General features: G+C 44.8%; 1 protein-coding gene across 2 annotated transcripts in view; it reads right to left on the bottom strand.

Annotated features, from left to right (window-relative positions):
- Positions 1-19,179, bottom strand: part of CYFIP2 (cytoplasmic FMR1 interacting protein 2) — a 135,738-nt gene extending 116,559 nt beyond the window's left edge. The window contains exon 1 of one of the 2 annotated variants that reach the window (XM_069592494.1): positions 19,015-19,179. The gene's annotated coding sequence lies outside the window, so the exon portion shown is untranslated. Of the gene's footprint in view, positions 1-18,828 lie in introns of both variants that reach the window. The other variant, XM_069592495.1, reaches the window with a different exon arrangement.
- Positions 19,180-20,009: the final 830 nt, after the last annotated feature.

The raw sequence follows: 20,009 nt of genomic DNA, 5'->3' as shown, positions 1-20,009 counted from the left end.
GTAGAAGAGATGGCTGCTTCTCTTTATAAAGGTATTTCTTTTTTCCCCAAAAAGATTCACAGAATTAAAATATCCCTAGTTTTCAACACCTAATGAACAAATGGACAGGGAGGCCTGGGGTGCTGCTGTTCATGGGGTCGCCAAGAGTCGGACACGACTGAGCAACTGAAGTGAACTGAATACACAAATGGACATAGGCTCTGACATCAACCACTGCTAACATCACTACATGAGGGACAGCCAGGCGCTCTGTGCCTTCTGATGAAGAAACACACTATCGCCTCATGAAGAGTGCTGAATCCAAAATACTTGAATCGAATCCAGCTTTGGATATCATCAGACAGGAACTACGGAGGACAGAACACGTTGAAACACCACAGTGATGCAATTAGTAAAATACAATCTATGAGAAAGTCTGCTGGACAAATAACTCAGTACCTTTAACAAATAAAAGTGCAAGGGGAAAAAAAGATGGAGGTGGAAGTTATAGATGATAAAAGACTTAGACTATCACGTGTGTTTACCTTATTTGGTTCTTATTTCAAACAAACCTTCATAAAGATGAAACTGTAACATAAATTCAAAAATGGGAAAATTTCTCTGGTAGTCACTGACTTGATTATTTGACAATATTAAGGAAATAGTGCTATTAATTATTTGATATGACAATAATATTGAAGCTATTTTTTAAAAGAGTCCTTGTCTTTGACAAGTACCTACTAAAATATGGATAAAAGGATACAGGGGTTTGCTTCCAAATAATACTAGATGGGGAAAGAGTGTAATAGATAAACACAGCTATGAGTTAACTGTCAATGCTGTGTGATGCTAACATAAAGGGATTTATGATAATTTTTCTATTCAATTTTAAATACACTAGAAAATTTCCATAAAAACTCCCAGCTCAGTGAATACACTCCCAGTTCTGATCTATCTTCCCTTACTGCATCTTCCCTAACTCCTACTTGCCATGAACTCTGCCTTCTCCTTCTTCCTATAAACTGGGTTTCTTCTAGGCTTTGAGATTCCAGAATACTCATTTACCAGAATTACCCTTAAGATTTCCCCCTTTAACACAGTAAAACGCCCATCCTTCCCTTGAAAGAGAATCAATAAGTGAACGGCCTTACTGAGCCAGTAAATTAGGAATCTTTATTTCCATCATAAATTCAGCTTCTCTAATGGATTTCTCTGTTTGTTTGTAGATCATTCACTGCCTAAGGGAGAAGGAAATCAGATATTTCTAACCCAAGTGCTGGAGGTCACTGCCAACTCTACATCAATCAGAAAGAAAAAACATTGTGGAAATTTTAACTGAGGTATACATATAAGTACTTCTTTTCCAGCCCAAGTGTCCTGCCTTTTACGCAATCTTCCAAAGGAGAAGAATTCTTAATATTCAGTCCATGACCACGTGGCCATTTTGTCACTTTGGAAAAGAAATTAATAAAATTTTGAAAAATTAACACTGTTCTGGGAGCAACTGCAATGTGGTGTATTCATGGCAGATTGAAATTCAGTGTCTTCATAATAAACTTAAACTCAGCAGCCTGGTTTCACTGAGAAGTAATTACATTGGACTCCCAGGCAATCTGGTTCTGAGAAGGGTTACAGCCCTCCACCCCCGTGTTGCCAAAATGACTGATAGATTCTGAGCAAAAAGGGGCGCACACCACAAATGCAGGATGGGCACCAAGAGAGCCTGGCTTTGGGACTACAGGTTGATACATGCTAAACAAAAGATCTGCATTGTCATTTTCTGTCTGACTTTCTAGAAGGAAAAGCAAAAAAGTCATAATTTTTAATGACGTGGAAAACTAGGCTAAGTATGGTGGGTAAGCTCAAGCTCTGGATTCAAAATCTGTCATCTGTCACTTCCTAGCTGCATAACCATTAAGTATGTTACATAACCTCTCCAAACCTCCCTTTCCTTATCTGAAAAAGGGTGATGATTAATAATATTCCTGGTCCTCAGTGACTTATTGTGAGCATTATATAACATCAGAGCACGTGGAATGCTCAGCCCAACAGCAGGCACACAGCAAGCACTGGAGAAATGTCAGTTAGTTGAATGGCCTCTTTTTAAGAGAGCTAATGGATGAATTAAGCATTGCAAAAACACTCCTACAAAAAAAGAAGACATTATAATTATCACTAATTCTCAACTCTTTAGATCTTCCATGTTGATTTCGTCAGGCACAACTCCTCTGCAAGTTCCAGGGGACAGGTGTTATTTCTGCTGTTTTTCTAGGGAGGACACAATGTTGCTGAGAAGTAAAAACATTCATTCGTGGTCACATGGTCACTAGTGGCTGAGTCAGGGAAGAAACAGGATATCTTGAGCCCATGCCCTTTCTTCTAGACCACTCCTACTTTTGAATTTTTTTTAAAACGTACTAAGCACTTTATCGAAAAAGCAAGAAAGTTCCAGAAAAACATCTATTTCTGCCTTATTGACTATGCCAAAGCCTTTGACTGTGTGGATCACAATAAACTGTGGAAAATTCTGAAAGAGATGGGAATACCAGACCACCTGACCTGCCTCTTGAGAAACCTATATGCAGGTCAGGAAGCAACAGTTAGAACTGGACATGGAACAACAGACTGCTTCCAAATAGGAAAAGGAATACGGCAAGGCTGTATATTGTCACCCTTCTTCTTTAACTTATATGCAGAGTACATCAATGAGAAACACTGGGCTGGAAGAAGCACAAGCTGGAATCAAAATTGCTGGGAGAAATATCAATTACCTCAGATATGCAGATGACACCACCCTTACGGCAGAAAGTGAAGAGGAACTAAAGAACCTCTTGATGAAAGTGAAAGTGGAGAGTGAAAAAGTTGGCTTAAAGCTCAACATTCAGAAAACGAAGATCATGGCATCTGGTCCCATCACTTCATGGGAAATAGATGAGGAAACAATGGAAACAGTGACAGACTTTATTATTTTGGGCTCCAAAATCACTGCTGATGGTGATTGCAGCTATGAAATTAAAAGACACTTGTTCCTTGGAAGGAACGTTATGACCAACCTAGATAGCATATTGAAAAGCAGAGACATTACTTTGCCAAGAAATGTCCGTCTAGTCAAGGCTATGGTTTTTCCAGTGGTCATGTATGGATGTGAGAGTTGGACTGTGAAGAAAGCTGAGCGCTGAAGAATTGATGCTTTGGAAGTGTGGTTTTGGAGAAGACTCTTGAGAGTCCGTTGGACTGCAAGGAGATCCAACCAGTCCATTCTGAAGGAGATCAGTCCTGGGTGTTCTTTGGAAGGACTGATGCTAAAGCTGAAACTCCAGTACTTTGGCCACCTCATGTGAAGAGTTGACTCATTGGAAAAGACTCTGATGCTGGGAGGGATTAGGGGCAGGAGGAGAAGGGGACGACAGAGGATGAGATGGCTGGATGGCATCACTGACTCGATGGATGTGAGTCTGAGTGAACTTCGGGAGTTGGTGATGGACAGGGAGGCCTGGTGCGCTGCGGTTCATGGGGTCGCAAAGAGTCAGACACGACTGAGTGACTGAACTGAACTGAACTGAACTGAAGCACTTTATTATTATTTTTTTAATCTGACTGCCTTCTCCTTTTTCAAGAAGAACAAGGCTCTGCCAAACTAGAAAGATTAGGTAACTGTCACTTTTGGGTTTCATGACAGGCCAAGAAACATTTTCTCTATGTGTAAATCTCCCCAGCTAGAAAGCAACTAAAATAAACAAACTTTTTAAAAAAAGTTAAAAAATAAATCCACATGTATTATTTTTTCTGCAAATAAAAAATACATAAATAAACATATAAAAATAACTAAAAGTCAGGCTGAGACTGAGTAGCAATTGATTGATCAAGGGAAAAAAATCAAAAGAAGTTAATTCTGAAGGTGACCTGCTTTTCCATCATGTGTATGGGGTAGTATGTCTGGAGATTGTGAGGGACACACGTTTGCTGTGACAGGACATGGCTCCACAGGTCACAGGGTTCTCCCAGCAGCTGATACCCTCTCACACATTAAAGGCAGCTTCTTTTCAGGTGTGGGTGCCATGCAGGGACACATAACTTGGGCACATCTTACAGGACTTCCATAGGGTGTGCCCAGATGGACCAGGGAGCTGATTCTGAGCGGACTGGAAATGAAGAGTTTTACAGGAACAGTCCACTTATTGGTCAGATCTTGTGGCTCCAAACCCCACAATGTGACTCGGTGCTACCTTCAGAGCATGACTTGGTCCAATCCACAACATGCAGCCACAGGTAAGGAGCCAGCCACACAGTGGAGGGGAAAGAGGGCAGACAGAGCTATACAGGGGGGACAGAGGAACCACACAGGCACAGTGGTCCTGGCCATGGAGTGTAAGGGGAAAAACTCCACACATTTCAGCAGCCTGCAAAAGTACCACCAATATCATGGCACCCAAGAGTACTCAACAAATACCTTACACACTGCCAGAATGAGCGTGGAGCTGGAAGAGACCTAAGGAAATGGTTACCTCCTTAAGAAGAATTTCTGACTCCCCGGCCACCCTACCTGAATCTACTCTCTCTCGTGGTCCTTACAGAACCCAGCGTGTTCCTTCTATATTTTTTAAAATTAAAAAAGATATTATTAAAAATCTATTTATTTGCCTGCACTGGGTCTTAGTTGTGCCATGCAGGGTCGTCAATCTTTGCTGCGGCATGCAGGTTCTTTAGTCGTGGCATGTGGGATCTAGTTCCCTGACCAGGGATCGAACGTGGGCACTCTGTATTGGGAGCACACAGTCTTAGCCACTGGACCACCAGGGAAGTCCCAATGTGCTCCTTCTTTAACGCTCTATTTCACAACTTACCATGTGTTTTCTCCAGCCCTAAATGATACACTCCTTGAGGACAGGACCTGTGTCTCATGCCCACGAACTAGTACAGTGCCATGCACACAACTGCAGGTAGAAATCAAGATTTTTTTCAATGAATGGATGTCCCAAAACATCAACAGAGGCATTACGATGTCCAAGATACCAGGTTTTTAAAAGTGGGGCAGGTGACAAGGAATATAAGTAGCAAGAAAGCCCTTTGTATTTCAAAAAGAACTTCATTGAAATTATTCACATATTTAATACCTGAGCAAGTAAAGTGATAATTTGCAATATTCTGTGAACAGTTATCTATGAAATGAAATCTACTTCCTCTATTACCACAGGTTCTGATTTTATTTATCCTTCAAGATCTCTCGCCTCTATGACATGATGGCTTTTCCCCTGGGACTCCCAAAGCTTATCAGCACAAAGTTGGGGAGGATATGAAATCAGAAGGAACCCTCATGCAAAGCTGGTAGGAATATAAAATAGTGCAGCCACCTTGGAATACAGTTTGGCAGTTCCTGGAATTTTAAAATACAGAGTGACCATATGACCCAGTCCTAGGTATATTAGTAGTACCTACCTCTCTTCCCACACTTTCTGCCTCAGAAGGTTTCCGAGTACTAGTACTTCCTCTTCCCATGCCAGGGCAAATGTTGCTCATTGACTACAGCTTTATTTCTCAGTGAGTTCACAGGAAGCCTCCATATACTTCTCATGAAAGACAAACCTCCAAGTGACAACTAGCGCTCAATCTGAGTTTGTCTGTTAAGTAAAACATGTGTGCCCTCCACCCCAGAGCAAAATGACGCTTACATGTTCAAGCTCCCTGCGGCCAGAGACGACTTCTCACATATCACTGAAAATCTCAGAGACCTTAGCAGGATGGCAACAGGATAGGAGGCATGGAGGACATACTGGATGAAAGAAGGCGTGAATACGCATGAATTCCCCAACAACACAGAAGGAATGTGATGTCTTTATTTCTAGCTTTCCCATCCCTTCTCCTTCGCTATTAATAACATAATTTACATCTACATGGAATATGCAATCATATCCTATTTACTTAGCAGTTTTTTTCTAAAAAGGCTTTTTGTTTCAATTTCATAAATATATTTTAGAAGGAAACATTATATCATGATCACTGATAGAGAACTAGTATCACCTGCCATAAACAGAGGGAGGGGACATATGTATACCTATGGCTGATTCATGTTGATGTATTGCATAAAACAATACAATACTGTAAAGCAATTATCCTCCAATTAAAAATAAATAAATTTTAAAACAAACAAAAATAAAATAGAAAATAAAGAACACTGAAAACAAACACAGGTCTGAGTATCACGTGAAAATCATCTCATCCCCACCATTGATATACCCATTTGAATGCAGAGTTCCAAAATATAGCTAGGAGAGATAAGCACACCTTCCTCAGTGATCAGTGCAAAGAAATAGAGGAAAACAAAAGAATGGGAAGGACTAGAGGTCTCTTCAAGAATATTAGAGATACCAAGGGGATATTTCATGCAAAGATGGGCACAATAAAGGACAGAAATGGTATGGACCTAACAGAGCAGAAGATATTAAGAAGAGGTGGCAAGAATACACAGAAGAACTATATAAAAAAGATCTTCATGACCTAGATAATCATAATGGTGTGATCACTCACTTAGAACCAGACATCCTGAAATGCAAAGTCAAGTGGGCCTTAGGAAGCATCACTATGAACAAAGCTAGTGGAGGCAATGGAATTTCAGTTGAGCTATTTCAAATCCTGAAAGATGATGCTGTGAAAGTGCTGCACTCCACATACCAGCAAATTTGGAAAACTCAGCAGTGGCCACAGGACTGGAAAAGTTTTCATTTCAGTTTTCATTCCAATCCCAAAGAAAGGCAATGCCAAAGAATGCTCAAACTACTGCACAATTGCACTCATATGGACAGAGGAGCCTGGTGCACTGCAGTCCATGGGGTTGCTAAGAGTCGGACACAACTGAGTGACTTCACTTTCACTTTTCACTTTCATGCACTGGGAGAAGGAAATGGCAACCCACTCCAGTGTTCTTGCCTGGAGAATCCCAGGGACAGGGGAGCCTGGTGGGCTGCCGTCTATGGGGTCGCACAGGGTCGGACACGACTGAAGTGACTTAGCAGCAGCAGCAGCACACGCTAGTATGGAGAAGGCAATGGCACCCCACTCCAGTACTCTTGCCTGGAAAATCCCATGGACGGAGGAGCCTGGAAGGCTGCAGTCCATGGGGTCGCTGAGAGTCTGACAAGGTTGAGTGACTTCACTTTCACCTTTCACTTTCATGCATTGGAGAAGGAAATGGCAACCAACTCCAGTATTCTTGCCTGGAGAATCCCAGGGACGGGGGACCCTGGTGGGCTGCCGTCTATGTGGTCGCACAGAGTTGGACACGACTGAAGTGACTTAGCAGCAGCAGCACACGCTAGTAAAGTAATGCTCAAAATTCTCCAAGCCAGGCTTCAACAGTATGTGAACTGTGAACTTCCAGATGTTCAAGCTGGATTTAGAAAAGGCAGAGGAACCAGAGATCAGATGGCCAACATCCGCTGGATCATCGAAAAAGCAAAAGAGTTCCAGAAAAAACAACTATTTCTGCTTTACTGACTATGCCAAAGCCTTTGACTGTGTGGATCATAACAAACTCTGGAAAATTCTTAACGAGATGGGAATACCAGACCACCTGACCTCCATCCTGAAAACTCTGTATGTAGGTCAAGAAGCAACAGTTAGATCTGGACATGGAACAACAGACTGGTTCCAGACTGGGAAAGGAGTATATCAAGGCTGTATATTGTCACCCTGCTTATTTAACTTACATGCAGAGTACATAATGTGAAATGTTGGGCTGGATGAAGCACAAGCTGGAATCAAAATTGTTGGGAGAAATATCAATAACCTCAGATATGCAGATAACACCACCTTTATGGCAGAAAGTGAAGAACTAAAGAGCCTCTTGATCAAAGTGGAAGAGGACAGTGAAAAAGTTGGCTTAAAATTCAACATTCAGAAAACTAAGGTCATGGTATCCGGTCCCATCACTTCATGGCAAATAAATGGGGAAACAATGGAAACAGTGACAGACTTTATTTTTGGGGGCTCCAAAATCACTGCAAATGGTTATTGCAGCCATGAAATTAAAAGACGCTTGCTTCTTGGAAGAAAAGTTATGACCAACCTAGACAGCATATTTAAAAGCAGAGACATTCCCGACAAAGGTCCATGTATTGAAAGCTATGGTTTTTCCAGTAGTCCTGTATGGATGTGAGAGTGGGACTACAAAGAAAGCTGAGTGCCAGAGAATTGATGCTTTTGAACTGTGGTGTTGGAGAAGAGTCTTGTGAGTCCCTTGGACTGCAAGGAGATCCAACTAGTCCATCCTAAAGGAAATCAGTCCTGAATATTCATTGGAAGGACTGATGCTGAAGCTGAAACTTCAATACTTTGGCCACCTGATGCTAAGAACCGACTCATTGGAAAAGACCCTGATGCTGGGAAAGATTGAAGGTGGGAGGAGAAGGGGACGACAGAGGATGAGGTGGTTGGATGGCATCACGGACTCGATGGACATGAGTTTGAGTTTGAGTTTGAGTTGGTGATGGACAGGGAGGCCTGGCGTGCTGCAGTCCATGGGGTAGCAAAGAGTCAGACAAGACTGAGTGACAAACTGAACTGGACCCCCGTTGATATGATCACTAGAGGTGGTTTAGTGTGGTGGTGACCCAGAGTCCTGACTCTACCACTCCCTGACTGTGTGGCCTTAGGAAAATGGCATAATGGTTCTGAGCCTCACTTGCCTCATTTTTGACATGACGAATAATATGAGTAGTTCCTACTTCATATACTTTGAAAACTAAATAAGTTAATCCATGTGAACAGCTCAGTAGGTAGAAAGTGTACCATAAAAGTTAGTCCCTCAACAAAACGAAATCTAGCAACATATAAAAAGGGTTATACACCAAGACCAAATGAAATTTACGGCAGAATCTAAGATTGGTTTGCCATTAACATCCGGAAATCAATGAATGTGATAAGCCATCTCAATGGAATAAAGGATAAATCCCACAGGATCATCTCAACACATGCAGAAAAAGCATTTCACAAAATTCACACTGCTTCATGGTAAAAACACTGAACCAACTACAAACAGAAGAGAAATTTTTCAGCCTAAGAAAGGGAAGCTACAGAAACACCCACAGCCAACATCAGACTCAATGATGAAAGACTAAATGCTTTCTCCCTAGGATTAGGAAGAAGGCAGAGATTTGCTTTCTCCATGTCTATTCAACATTGTGCTGGAGGTTCTAGCCTGGATATTAGAACCATTAAGAAAGACAATGAAATAAGTGATACCCACATTAGAAAGGAAGACATAAAACCATCTCTATGACATGATTGTGTATGCAGAAAATCCTTTAAAAGCCCACTAGGAAATTATTAGAATGAATAAACATGTCCAGCAAGATTGCAGGATCTGAGATTAACATATGGAAATCAATTGTATCTCTATATATTAGCAATGCTCAATGTAAAAATGAAATTAGGAAAACAGCTCTATTTACAATAGTATCAAAAGTAATAAGACATTTAGGAATACATTGAGTAAAAAGAATGATAAAATCTATGCTCTGAAAACTATAAAACACTGTAGGAAAAACTAAAGAAAAGTCACATAAATGAGGGGCTTCCCAGGTGGCACAGTGGTAAAGAATCTGCCTGCCAGTGCAGAAGATGCAAGAGACATCGGTTCAATCCCTGGTTTGGGAAGATCCCTGGAGTAGGAAAATGGCAGCCCACTCCAGTATTGTTGCCTGGGGAATTCCATGGACAGAGGAGCCTGGAGGGCTACAGTCCATGGGGTCATGAAGGGTCAGACACGACTGAGCACAAGGCACGTGCACACACACATGAGATGCATTTTCATAGGCTGCAAGACTTATTGTTAAAATGGCAATACTTCCCAAATGGGTGCAGATCTAACACAATCTCTACCCAAATCCCAGCTGGCTGCTGTGCAGAAATTGACAAGCTGTTCCTAAAATTCACATGGAAATTCAAGGGGCTGTTTAGAATAGCCAAAAAAATCTCAAAAGAGAACAGAATTGGAGGATATACGCTTCTTGATTTAAAAACTTACTACAAAGCTACAGTAATCAAACAATGTAGAATAAGGACAGACATATAGATCAATGGAAAGAACTGAAAATCCAAAGATAAAGTATCACATTTATATTCAGTTGATTTTTGACAAGGCAATGCAATGGGGAAAAAATTCTCTTTTCAGCAAATGGTTCTGGTATGGCTGGACACCATATTCAAAAGAATGAAGTTTAACCTCTGTCTCACACCATATAACAGATTAACTCAAAATGGATCAAAGACATGAACGTGACAGCTAAAACTTTTACAGAAAAAAAGAAATAAACCTTTGGAACCATGAAATATGTAATGACATCAAAAGCATAAGCAATGAAATAGAAAATAGGTAAAACTATGCATCATTGAAATTAAATTAAAACTTGTACTTCAGAGGACATTATCACATTATCAAGAAAGTGAAAAGACAATCCACAAAATGGCAGAAAATATTTGGAAATCATATCTCTGCTAGGCATGTAGAATATATAAAGAACTCTTAAAATTCAATAAATAAAAAGACAATCCAATTTTTAAATGGGCAAAAGATCTAAAAAGATCTTTTCTCCAAAGAAGATATACAAATGGGCAATAATCACATAAAAAGATAATTATTATTGTTAGTCATCAGGGATATGCAAATCAAAATCACAATGAGATATCACTTCATATCCATTAGAATAGCTATAATGAAAAAGACTGTAAGTACAAGTGTTGGTGAAGGTGTGAGATTGGAGCCCCCAATCATTGCTGGTAGGAATGTAAAAGAGTGCAGCCCCTTTGGAAAACTGCGAGGCAGTTCCTCACAGTTTAAAACTCAGAGTTACCACAAGACCCAGCAGCTGCACTTCTAGGTATATTCCTAAGAGAAATGGAAATATATATTCACAAAAAAACTTGTACATGAATGTTCATAGTAGCATTATTCATAATAGCCTAAAAGTGGAGACAACTCAAATGTCCATCAAATGATGAATGAATAAATAAAATATGGAACATTCATACTATGGAATATTATTCAGCCACAAAAAGTAATGAATGATGGATACATGCTACATCATAGATGAACTTTGAAAATATTATACTGAAAGAAGCGCAATATGCTTTTTAAAGGAAATATCCAGAATAGGTAAATCTACAGAGAAATAAGGTAGATTAGCAATTGCCTAGATTTGGGGTAGATACTGGGGAAAATAGGTGGCATTGCTAAAGGGTATGATGTTTCTTTCTGGGGTGATGAAAATGTTATAAAAATTCATCCTGATGATGGTTGCACAACTTTGTGAATTTACTAAAACCACTGAACTGTATGCTCTAAATGAGTGAATTGTATAGTATGTGAACCATAACTCAATAAAGCTGTTACCAAAAAATGTTAGAATTTGTATGACCACTTTTGGAGACCTTAGGGTATATATAATATAAGCAGGAGTGGGACAAAGAGAGCTGGAGCAGGAGCTTGGGGTGTCTGGAGAGTATGCTGACCTTACAAGCATGAATGAAAATGAACAGGAGAGAAAAGGACAGCAAGAGACACAGCCACACCGCCCCAGAGGGAGCCCCTAGACTGCAGGGTGAGCGGAATACCATGAGGCAGGGCCCAAACCAGGCCCTCCGCTGCCTGTTTCTATGGCCAGGGCCTGGGACTGTCCTGCCCAGAAGGAGAGACTCCTCAGACACAAAAGTCTCTGCGTGGGGTGACAGGCTTTGAGATTTAGAATGAGGACAAGCTGGGTCTCCAGTCTCCTACCAGAGCTCCTAGAAAGAGCTCTCTTTCTACTATGAGGACACTGAGGTCAAGAGATGAGAGGACTTGGGCAGGGTCCCTTGTGTTAGGGGTTGAGCTGGGCTAACATTGTGTTAGGGGTTGAGCTGGGCTAACATTGTGTTAGGGGTTGAGCTGGGCTAACATTGTGTTAGGGGTTGAGCTAGGCTAACGTTGCAACTTTCTGGGAGACTGAGGGGAACCTGATGTGACAGTGCTATAAATGAAAAAAAGGAATATTAGACAGAAGGCAGGAAGGGAGGGAGAGAACCAGGGAGGAAGAATTCTAATTCTGCAATAAAAGAAAACTCTATGTAAGAAAGGAAATACAATCAAAGGACATACCTTGGCTCTCCAGGGGTCATTATTTACTAGCCTTCATAATGCAGATGCTTTAAACATAATTTAGGTTAATACAGAGCTGTTACTATATTGTAAGATGTGGGCAGGAGAGGGAAGAGGATGGTGTCAGAAAGTGAACTCTTCATCCATCACAGCAGGAAGTGAAGAGACGGTGCATAGCACAGATAAATCAAGAAACGGCAGCACAAGCATATCATCTAGAGATCTGGAGGCAAGTACTGGAAGAAACGGTGAGTTAAAGGCAGCAGCCTCTAGGGGAGGTGGGCACAGGATGCTTGTTTTTCACTGTGAGTCTTTCAATACTATTTGATTCTTTCAAGCATGTCTATGTATGGCTTTGATCAAAATTTAAAAATTTATTTAAAAGACAACAACCCAAGGCTTCCTTGCTGGCAGTCAGACAGCTGGTCCAGTCCACAGCGCTGTCTCAGGCAGCCTCTGCTAAGCAAGTCTCTCCCTGTGGACTTCGGGGCTCAGAAGCCCCATCCCCTGCAGCTTCTCTCACACAGGGCACCTGAGCTCAGAGCAGAGAAGTCCAGGTCAGCCTCGACTTGGGTCTCTGGAGAAGGCCTACCCCCTTCTCTGTTTATAGCAAAGGAAAACATGCCGGTGCGGCTACAGGGCTTGTCACTGTATTTGCCGTTTCACTCAGTTTCTTCCTGTGTTGCCAGGGGTGAGAAGGCCTTTTTGTTGACAACCCACCCAGGCAGATCTCACCCTCTTGGGAGGGGCGGTCTTGCCACCAAAAACAGCTTGCTGATTTGCTCCTGCTGGGACAGGACACCATGGTGGGGGTGGGGGTGGGGCACCAGTGTGACTTGTATCTGAGGAGAGGGGAGCTGCCTCTCAGAGGCACCTGCTAAAACTCAGAAAGGGAAGCCACCACATCTGCTGCGGAAACAAAGAGTGAGACTTTTGTTCAGTCACCAGCTTGGAGCACAGAAACCTCAGTTTCGTGGATGTGAAGCTGCAGCTTGAATGCAGCCCAGCCTGAAGACTGACATTGACCCCTGAACCTTTGCCTCACTCTGAAAGGGCAATTTCCCTGCCTGTAAAATGGCACGATGGCAAAACCTCTGTTGTGAAGGTTATTGTGGCAACTTGTCCTAATAACAGTTTAAGAAATGAGGCTGGCAAACAAGGTGCTTTTTATGATATGTAAGGGAGGGGTCAAAGTCCTCCCATGGAATCATTGCTTAAATGTTCATCTTTTTTCTTGAGTGGAAGAAAATCGTGCTAGAGCTGGGAGGGGGATGGGCTGCTGGGTGTGACGTACTGTATGTTGACGCTGTTCATCAAATGCACTGAGGAAAAAATGAAAGCAAACCCCAAAACAATTAGATAGGAATCACTGAACTTGAACGTCTCTCAGGGTCATTCCAACTCAAAAGCAAACGACCGTGACTATAAATAGGACACTCCATCCAAAGGGACTCCTTCAAGACCATGCTTCCCAACACGGCCTATCCTCTTGTGGCCTGAGTATGTAGGGTGCCATAAACCGGCCCGTGGACATTCTTGCCTCGTGCCTTTGTCAAGCTCTCTCCACTCCCTAGTGAACTGTCTTCTCTCCTCATATCCTACCCTTGATCAGTGTCAAGACCCAATTCAAGAAAGGCTCCTCCATGAAGGTCTGATCAACTGAACCACCACAAGCTTCACTTCTTGGATTCCCATAGCACTCACAGTCTGGAGTCCATAATTTCCTATTGCATTATAAACTGCTTTATATTTTACTAATTCTTTGAATCACCAAAAATGACAAGACAAGGATTAACTGTCATCTTTTGCGGGGGCTGACCCATAGCAACTAGCACAGAGCTGGGCACATCCTAGGTATTACTTGCTTAACTAACACTTCATGAACAATTTGCTGAATGCAAGAACCAATGGTCAACAATCAAGTCTTCTTTAAAAAAAAAAAAAGAAACCCACAAAATTTTAAACATCATGGTCCCCTAAGGCACCATATCTAAGTCAGTCTTATTGTAATAAGAATGTAAGGGGATATATTTAGAAGTTTCTTCTGTCATTGTTTCCACCTCAAAAAAATAAAAAGCAGAACTTCATTTCTCTTTCCCCTATGAACGTATAGCATACTTGGAGGTTGATGGCTGACCCTGAGTTTTGGATTCTTATCTCATCATTCATACCTTGCATGAATTGGTCTTAAAGCATCACAACTGAAAAACACAAACAGAATATCATTCTCAGGTATCCCTTCACTTAACACTGAGCTACTGAGTGTCTGCTATGAGGGTCAGCCCTGAAGAGTCTCTTTGATCTCAACTGGGCCTTTGGTAAAGTTAGACAATGCTCTCATTCATTCCCATCTGATTTCTTATTCCACCCACAAAGGCAGCTGTTCCAAACCTCCAGACACCTCCCGCACTCTCCTTACCAGTCCACCACCTTTACTTGCTGCAGAGGACCTCATCTCCTGCATTATTTAGAAGGCAGAGACCACACACCATGGACACACTAAATATCTCCCTATTCCATAGAGATAAATGCCCGATAACCACTGCTCTACAATGGCCTAAGGATGACGCAAACATGAAATCAAAAGACCTATTGATGAAGTCATCATTGAGTCTTTCTTGGGCAGCTCTCCAGGTCATGTTTACTTTCTCCTTTCCTTATACTGTTTCTGAGTTGCCGCAAGTCTATCAAAATGCCACTTAGCCAGAACGATCCCTGCAAGAAATTCTGCCTGAACCCAAGCTGCCTTTACAAAACACTTTCTTTCAAGAATTGGCACCCACATTGTTTTCACCTCTGCTGCCAGGGTGCAAGAAGTATGACCTGATTGGTGGTCCTCTGAGGCACATCGCACACAGTCCTCAGCATAGTGGCCAGGGCGCGGTAGCCGGTACCCAACCTCTTTGTATCCTGGGAGGCATCCCGCACCCACTGACCACATTCTGAAGTGTCTTTGTACAGACAAGGCCTTCCAGGGGCCTTGATAGAATCCGTGAATCACAAAGTGCCTTTCAGTTTCCCCTTCCGTTGGCCCAGGGGTACAGAGAGACCACAGATTCGTCTTCTTCAATTGATACACAATATATAATTAATAAATTGTCCCTTTAGGAATGGAGGGCAGCCATCTAAAGGGGCCACACACTCAGGAACCTCCTTCTCTCCTGTTTCAAGGGCCTTTTCTTCTTCTCAGACTGGGGTTTACAGACATTATCTCATCCGTGGGCTCCTGTGGCAACAGGTAGGTAACGAGCTGGGCAGGCTGCTTTCAGTTCACCAGTTTTCAAAGTCAGAGAGGTAGTGGCTGATTGAAAGGCAAACAGCAAGGCAGGGATAATCCTGTGTCTGAAGACCACGGTATACTGCTCTCTCTCTGCCTGCATGCCCTTAACAGTTTTGGTGGGGTTGCAAAATGCTGAATGTACACAGAGGAAGAGGTCCTTCCTGATCTATGTGTTGAAATGTGAGAACTACCTCCGGGTGTCTTCTCAGTAAATTCCTTCCCTCTTCTCTCTGCCTACTCCAGCTACATCTACCTTCAGCGCCCTACTCAGGAGCATGTCCCAGCTGAAGCCCTTACTGACACCCCTGCTTATCAGGCTTTCCTTTGGCTACCTTTTGCAGCTCAACCTGGGACTGGGTTTCATGGTCACAGAGACCAACTCCCCTGGGAAAAGCAAAATCCAGGAAGGTTCTGGAGGTACAAGGGTTGATAAGAACTCTGTGTGGATGACACTTCCTTCTCCCAAACTGGGACTCCTCTTAGCACGTCAAGGAACTCCTGTCGCTCCTCATCCTCCCCGCAGTGAAGACTTAACTGGCCAACTCACAGAAGGGCTGTTCTTGGACATGGCTACCAGCAATGAAGTGTCAGCTGAGTGACCAGGATGGAACTTTCCTGGTGGGAGGCCCTCTAAGGCCATGGAATTCTTTAGCAGAATCAACCATGACAACAATAAAAAAATTTGTCATCTTAAATTGACACACTATATAATGTAGCATGAGTCACATTCTTAATGATTATGTCATTAATACAACAATAGACGCACACATAAAATAGTATTTACTACGTGTTAGATAGTTTACATAGCATTTTCATGCAGCCCTTGTCTAATGAGAGCATCCAATGAAGTACCAGCTCTTTGCCCACCACAGCTGGCACACTGTGTCACTTCCGGGGGCGGCAGCATCCTCCACCCTCTTGCCCCACCTCTACTACTAATGCAGGGTCCATCCTCTAGACCCCAGACTCAGCTTTGCTCCTTAGAACAATAAGACCAAAGGCCTTTTACAAAAGCTCCAATGAGATGACTGATGTCTGGTTTCGTCAACTACAAGTGAATAATTAATACTTGCCAGTAAAGAAATAGACTCATTGTTATGGTAGCCACATGGAGGCTATAAAAGGCCATTTTGTGCAGCCCTTGGTGGAACCCTGGGGCCAACAACAGCCAAAAGAAACCTCTTTGAGAGGGTAGGCTGATCCTCAAACGTGGAGGCTGGAGGAGCTCAGTACTGTTTTCCAGGAATGCTGTTCCCAATGTTAATTAGCTTGTTGCTTATTCATCATCTAATTCAGCTTTCTGGTCAATGACAGCTGCCGAGGCCTACTGAATGCCCAAGAGGGCGTAATATATCAGAGGGGACATGCACTATCCCCTCAAGACCTTTTTCCACTTTTTAAATTTTCTTGTCTACTGTCTTCTGTGGGCCAGCCTCTGATTTGATTGGAGTAAAACTCTCTGATCCTGGTGGATTTTACACCTTCCTCCTGGCCTAATGTGTAAAATGACTTTTTCCCTTTCCATTTCCAGCAGGGACTGAACAAAGTAGGCTTGGGTGCTTACGGAACCAGTCAGAACTGGCCAGAAAATATAATAAAGCAGCTTAGTGAGCAGAGCTCTAATGCCCCCAGCCAGAGGCTCATTCTGCAGAACTAGCCAGAGGAACTGGCTTTGTGAGCAGTAACACACTCTCCTTGTGGCCTTGGAGCTGCCCTGGCAGATGGCAGCCAATGCCAACAAGTAACTCTCTATGGGAAAGTCTCACCTCCTCCAAGTGGTCACTGGGCTCAATAATACCCTCCACTGACAGTATCCCTGACCAGTTATACACAAATACACACACACACAACTCTTATGGTATTTTTGTCCTCAGGGCCAAAGTTGCCCTTGCAGCAAGCAAACAGAGCTGACAGCTGCTAGCTGTTGTAATTTCAGCAAGCTGTTCCCCCAAACTGCTACCCAGTCCCCCACCCCACCTCCAGCCTACTGCCTGAAATTCCACCACTAGAGATATCAAATATTATTTACTTAAAGCTTTATTTTCCATTAAAATACCTCCAAGTCTCTGTTTCCTTTCTGGTCAAATGACTTCTGAAGCACCTGCTCTGTGTCTAATGGGAGATTCTTGTGTATTTAGCTCTTGAGGATTAATGTGTTCACTGGCTCCTTTCTTGAAAACAATTTTTGACACAGGCAATTAGCCAGTGGGGATGGTGGATCTTCAGGGCAGTATCTGGAACTGGAGGTGGGCAGTCTTAGGGGTCTGATGGTGAAGGAAACAACTTTTAGGTCCTTTACCATCTTGCCAGCAAGATAAACTGAGATGTTTCACTCTCCAGCATTTGTGATCTCCACCGCTGCCAGCACGGCTTGCAACAGGGCCTGTGCCCAGGAGTAAGGTAAGACACCCTCTGCGCTGGGGACACAGGCAGAAGGTGGAAAGGGGGAGTGTGGGAACCAGCACTCTCCTGATTTTCTCCACAAGCCCTTAGGACTGCCCCAGGCTCCCCAGGCTCCCGGTTAAGCCGTGAAGGCACAAGCGAGCGGGCAGGAAAAGATCCTTGGCCTCTTCTTGGTCTGTCTGTAAGGGCCTATCAACCCTTGGCCAGTCTTTCTGATGTGCTGCGGAAACCAGGCAAGCAGAGGTCAAAGTCAAATTCGCTGGGCTGGGGAGGGCACCTGGGCAGTCCTAGGGTCCTGCTCTGCCAGGTTCTCCATACAGAGAACCATACTCCTGTCGGACCATGCTTCCCACCCCCACCCCCACTGCACACGAAGAGCACGCCCTTCTCTTCCTTTTCATACCGTGTACCCTTGGAGGGGGAGGGCTGTCCTGAGAAGCAGATGCCACTACAGACAGGTAGGCATCTTCCCGAGTCTTAAGAGCTCAGGAAAACCCAACCTTTACCCCAGGAGTCAGCCCACTTCCCCGCTTCCCCCACCTCCTCTCCCGTCCCCAGACAGCCGGGAGGGAGAGCGATGCTAGGCCGGAAGGCTTCAAACCGGGTCAGGCGTGTCTCCTCTCTCATTAAAGCCCACACCCCTAAACATCGCCTCTTCGTCCCTCGCCCCACCCATCTCACGTTCACTGCAGGGCGCTGTGAGCCCAGGGAGGCTGCCAGGCGGGCCCAGGCGGCCCTCGCTGGCCCTGGAGGAGGTGATGGTGGCCGCGGCCGCCGAGGCGGTGGCCGGCGCTCTGCAGTACCTGGGTGCGGGGAGACCACCGCCGCCGCCAGGTTCGCGGCCGCTGCAGGTGTCACCGGTGCTTGGGATGAGCGCCGCGTCCTCCCGGGCCGGTGGCTCCGGCCCAGGCCGCGCACCTGCTGCTGCTGCCACCACCGCCGCACCCCAGCTCCGCTGTGCATTGGCGCCTCCCCGTAGGGGGTACGCAGCGCGGGGCCCAGGGTGGGCAGGAGGGGGTAGGGGACTGTTCCAGACCTGAGGCCCAGCCTTCGGAGGGTTTCAGGGTTCCCAGGCCGCGCTAGTCCAGCCGCCGAGCCAAGCACCCTCGCGGGGCTCGGAGAAGGAGTGCAGACCCCTCGCGCATCCTTACGGCCGCGTCGTCATGCCCAGCAGCATCCCGATCCCCACGCCGGCTCCGAGGCCTGCGAGCCTGGGTCTTACCTGTGTCTGCGGCAGGTCTAGGCGAGCGGCTGGGCTACCGCGGGGCCCCGCGCCGGGGCGCAGGATGCTCTGCCCGGCTCCGCTTGGCGGCCGCCGCGCTGGGCCCCGCCCTCGGCCCCGCCCCTCCACCCGCCGCGGCCCCGCCTCTGTCCCCGAGATCCCGCCCCTTCGCCGCCGCGGCTGTCACACAAAGAGCCGAAAATGGCTGCGGCCCGGGGCTCCCGGTGCGCCCGTTAGGGCGGCCCGCGCATCCTGGCCTGCACCTCGGACTGCACCCGCAAGGAGAGCCAGCAGCGCCGCTTAGGGTGGACTTGTTCCCCAAGAGCTCCCAGGCCTGGGAGCCACACCTGCCGCTGTGGGAGGACTGAAGCTTTGGGCTCCTTTGGTATCTCATAGACCTCGCATTATTTCCAAGTGCTCATTTATCTGCCTAATATTTATCGAGCACCTGTTTCTCTCCAAGTACCGTGCCAGGAGCAGAGTAGGCACTGGGGTACAAAAGACAGGCTCCCTGTCCTTTTGGAGCTTATCATCGGAGAGACCAGATGAATTTACCTGGCAAATGTCCAGTTTCAACTGAGAGGCATTCTGTGAAGAAAAAGAACAGGGTGAAGGGGCAGAAAATAAATCTGAGAGTTGGGGAGAAGGGCCTTCCACCAACAGAATCTTATCCCCAATACTGCTCCTCTTGTTCAGAAATACATTCTCACCCTCCCTTTCACTTCCTTGGGGGCAAAGCCCCGAAGCTACCGTCTCTTAAGCAGGGACCTCCCTCAACTTCATTCAGTTCAGTTCAGTTCCTTAATCATGTCCGACTCTTTGTGGCCCCATGGACTGCAACACGTGAGGTTTCCCTGTCCATGAGCTCCTGGAGCTTATGCAAACTCATGTCCTTCAAGTCAGTGATGCCATCCAACCATTTCATCCACTGTCGTCCCCTTTTCCTCTCACCTTCAATGAGTCAGTTCTTCACATTAGGTGGCCAAAGTATTGGA

Source organism: Ovis canadensis, chromosome 5, assembly GCF_042477335.2.
Source record: "Ovis canadensis isolate MfBH-ARS-UI-01 breed Bighorn chromosome 5, ARS-UI_OviCan_v2, whole genome shotgun sequence".
NCBI classification, from domain to species: Eukaryota; Metazoa; Chordata; class Mammalia; order Artiodactyla; family Bovidae; genus Ovis; species Ovis canadensis.
Note: the sequence above shows the minus strand (reverse complement) of the source record. Positions and strands in the feature narration are given on the sequence as shown.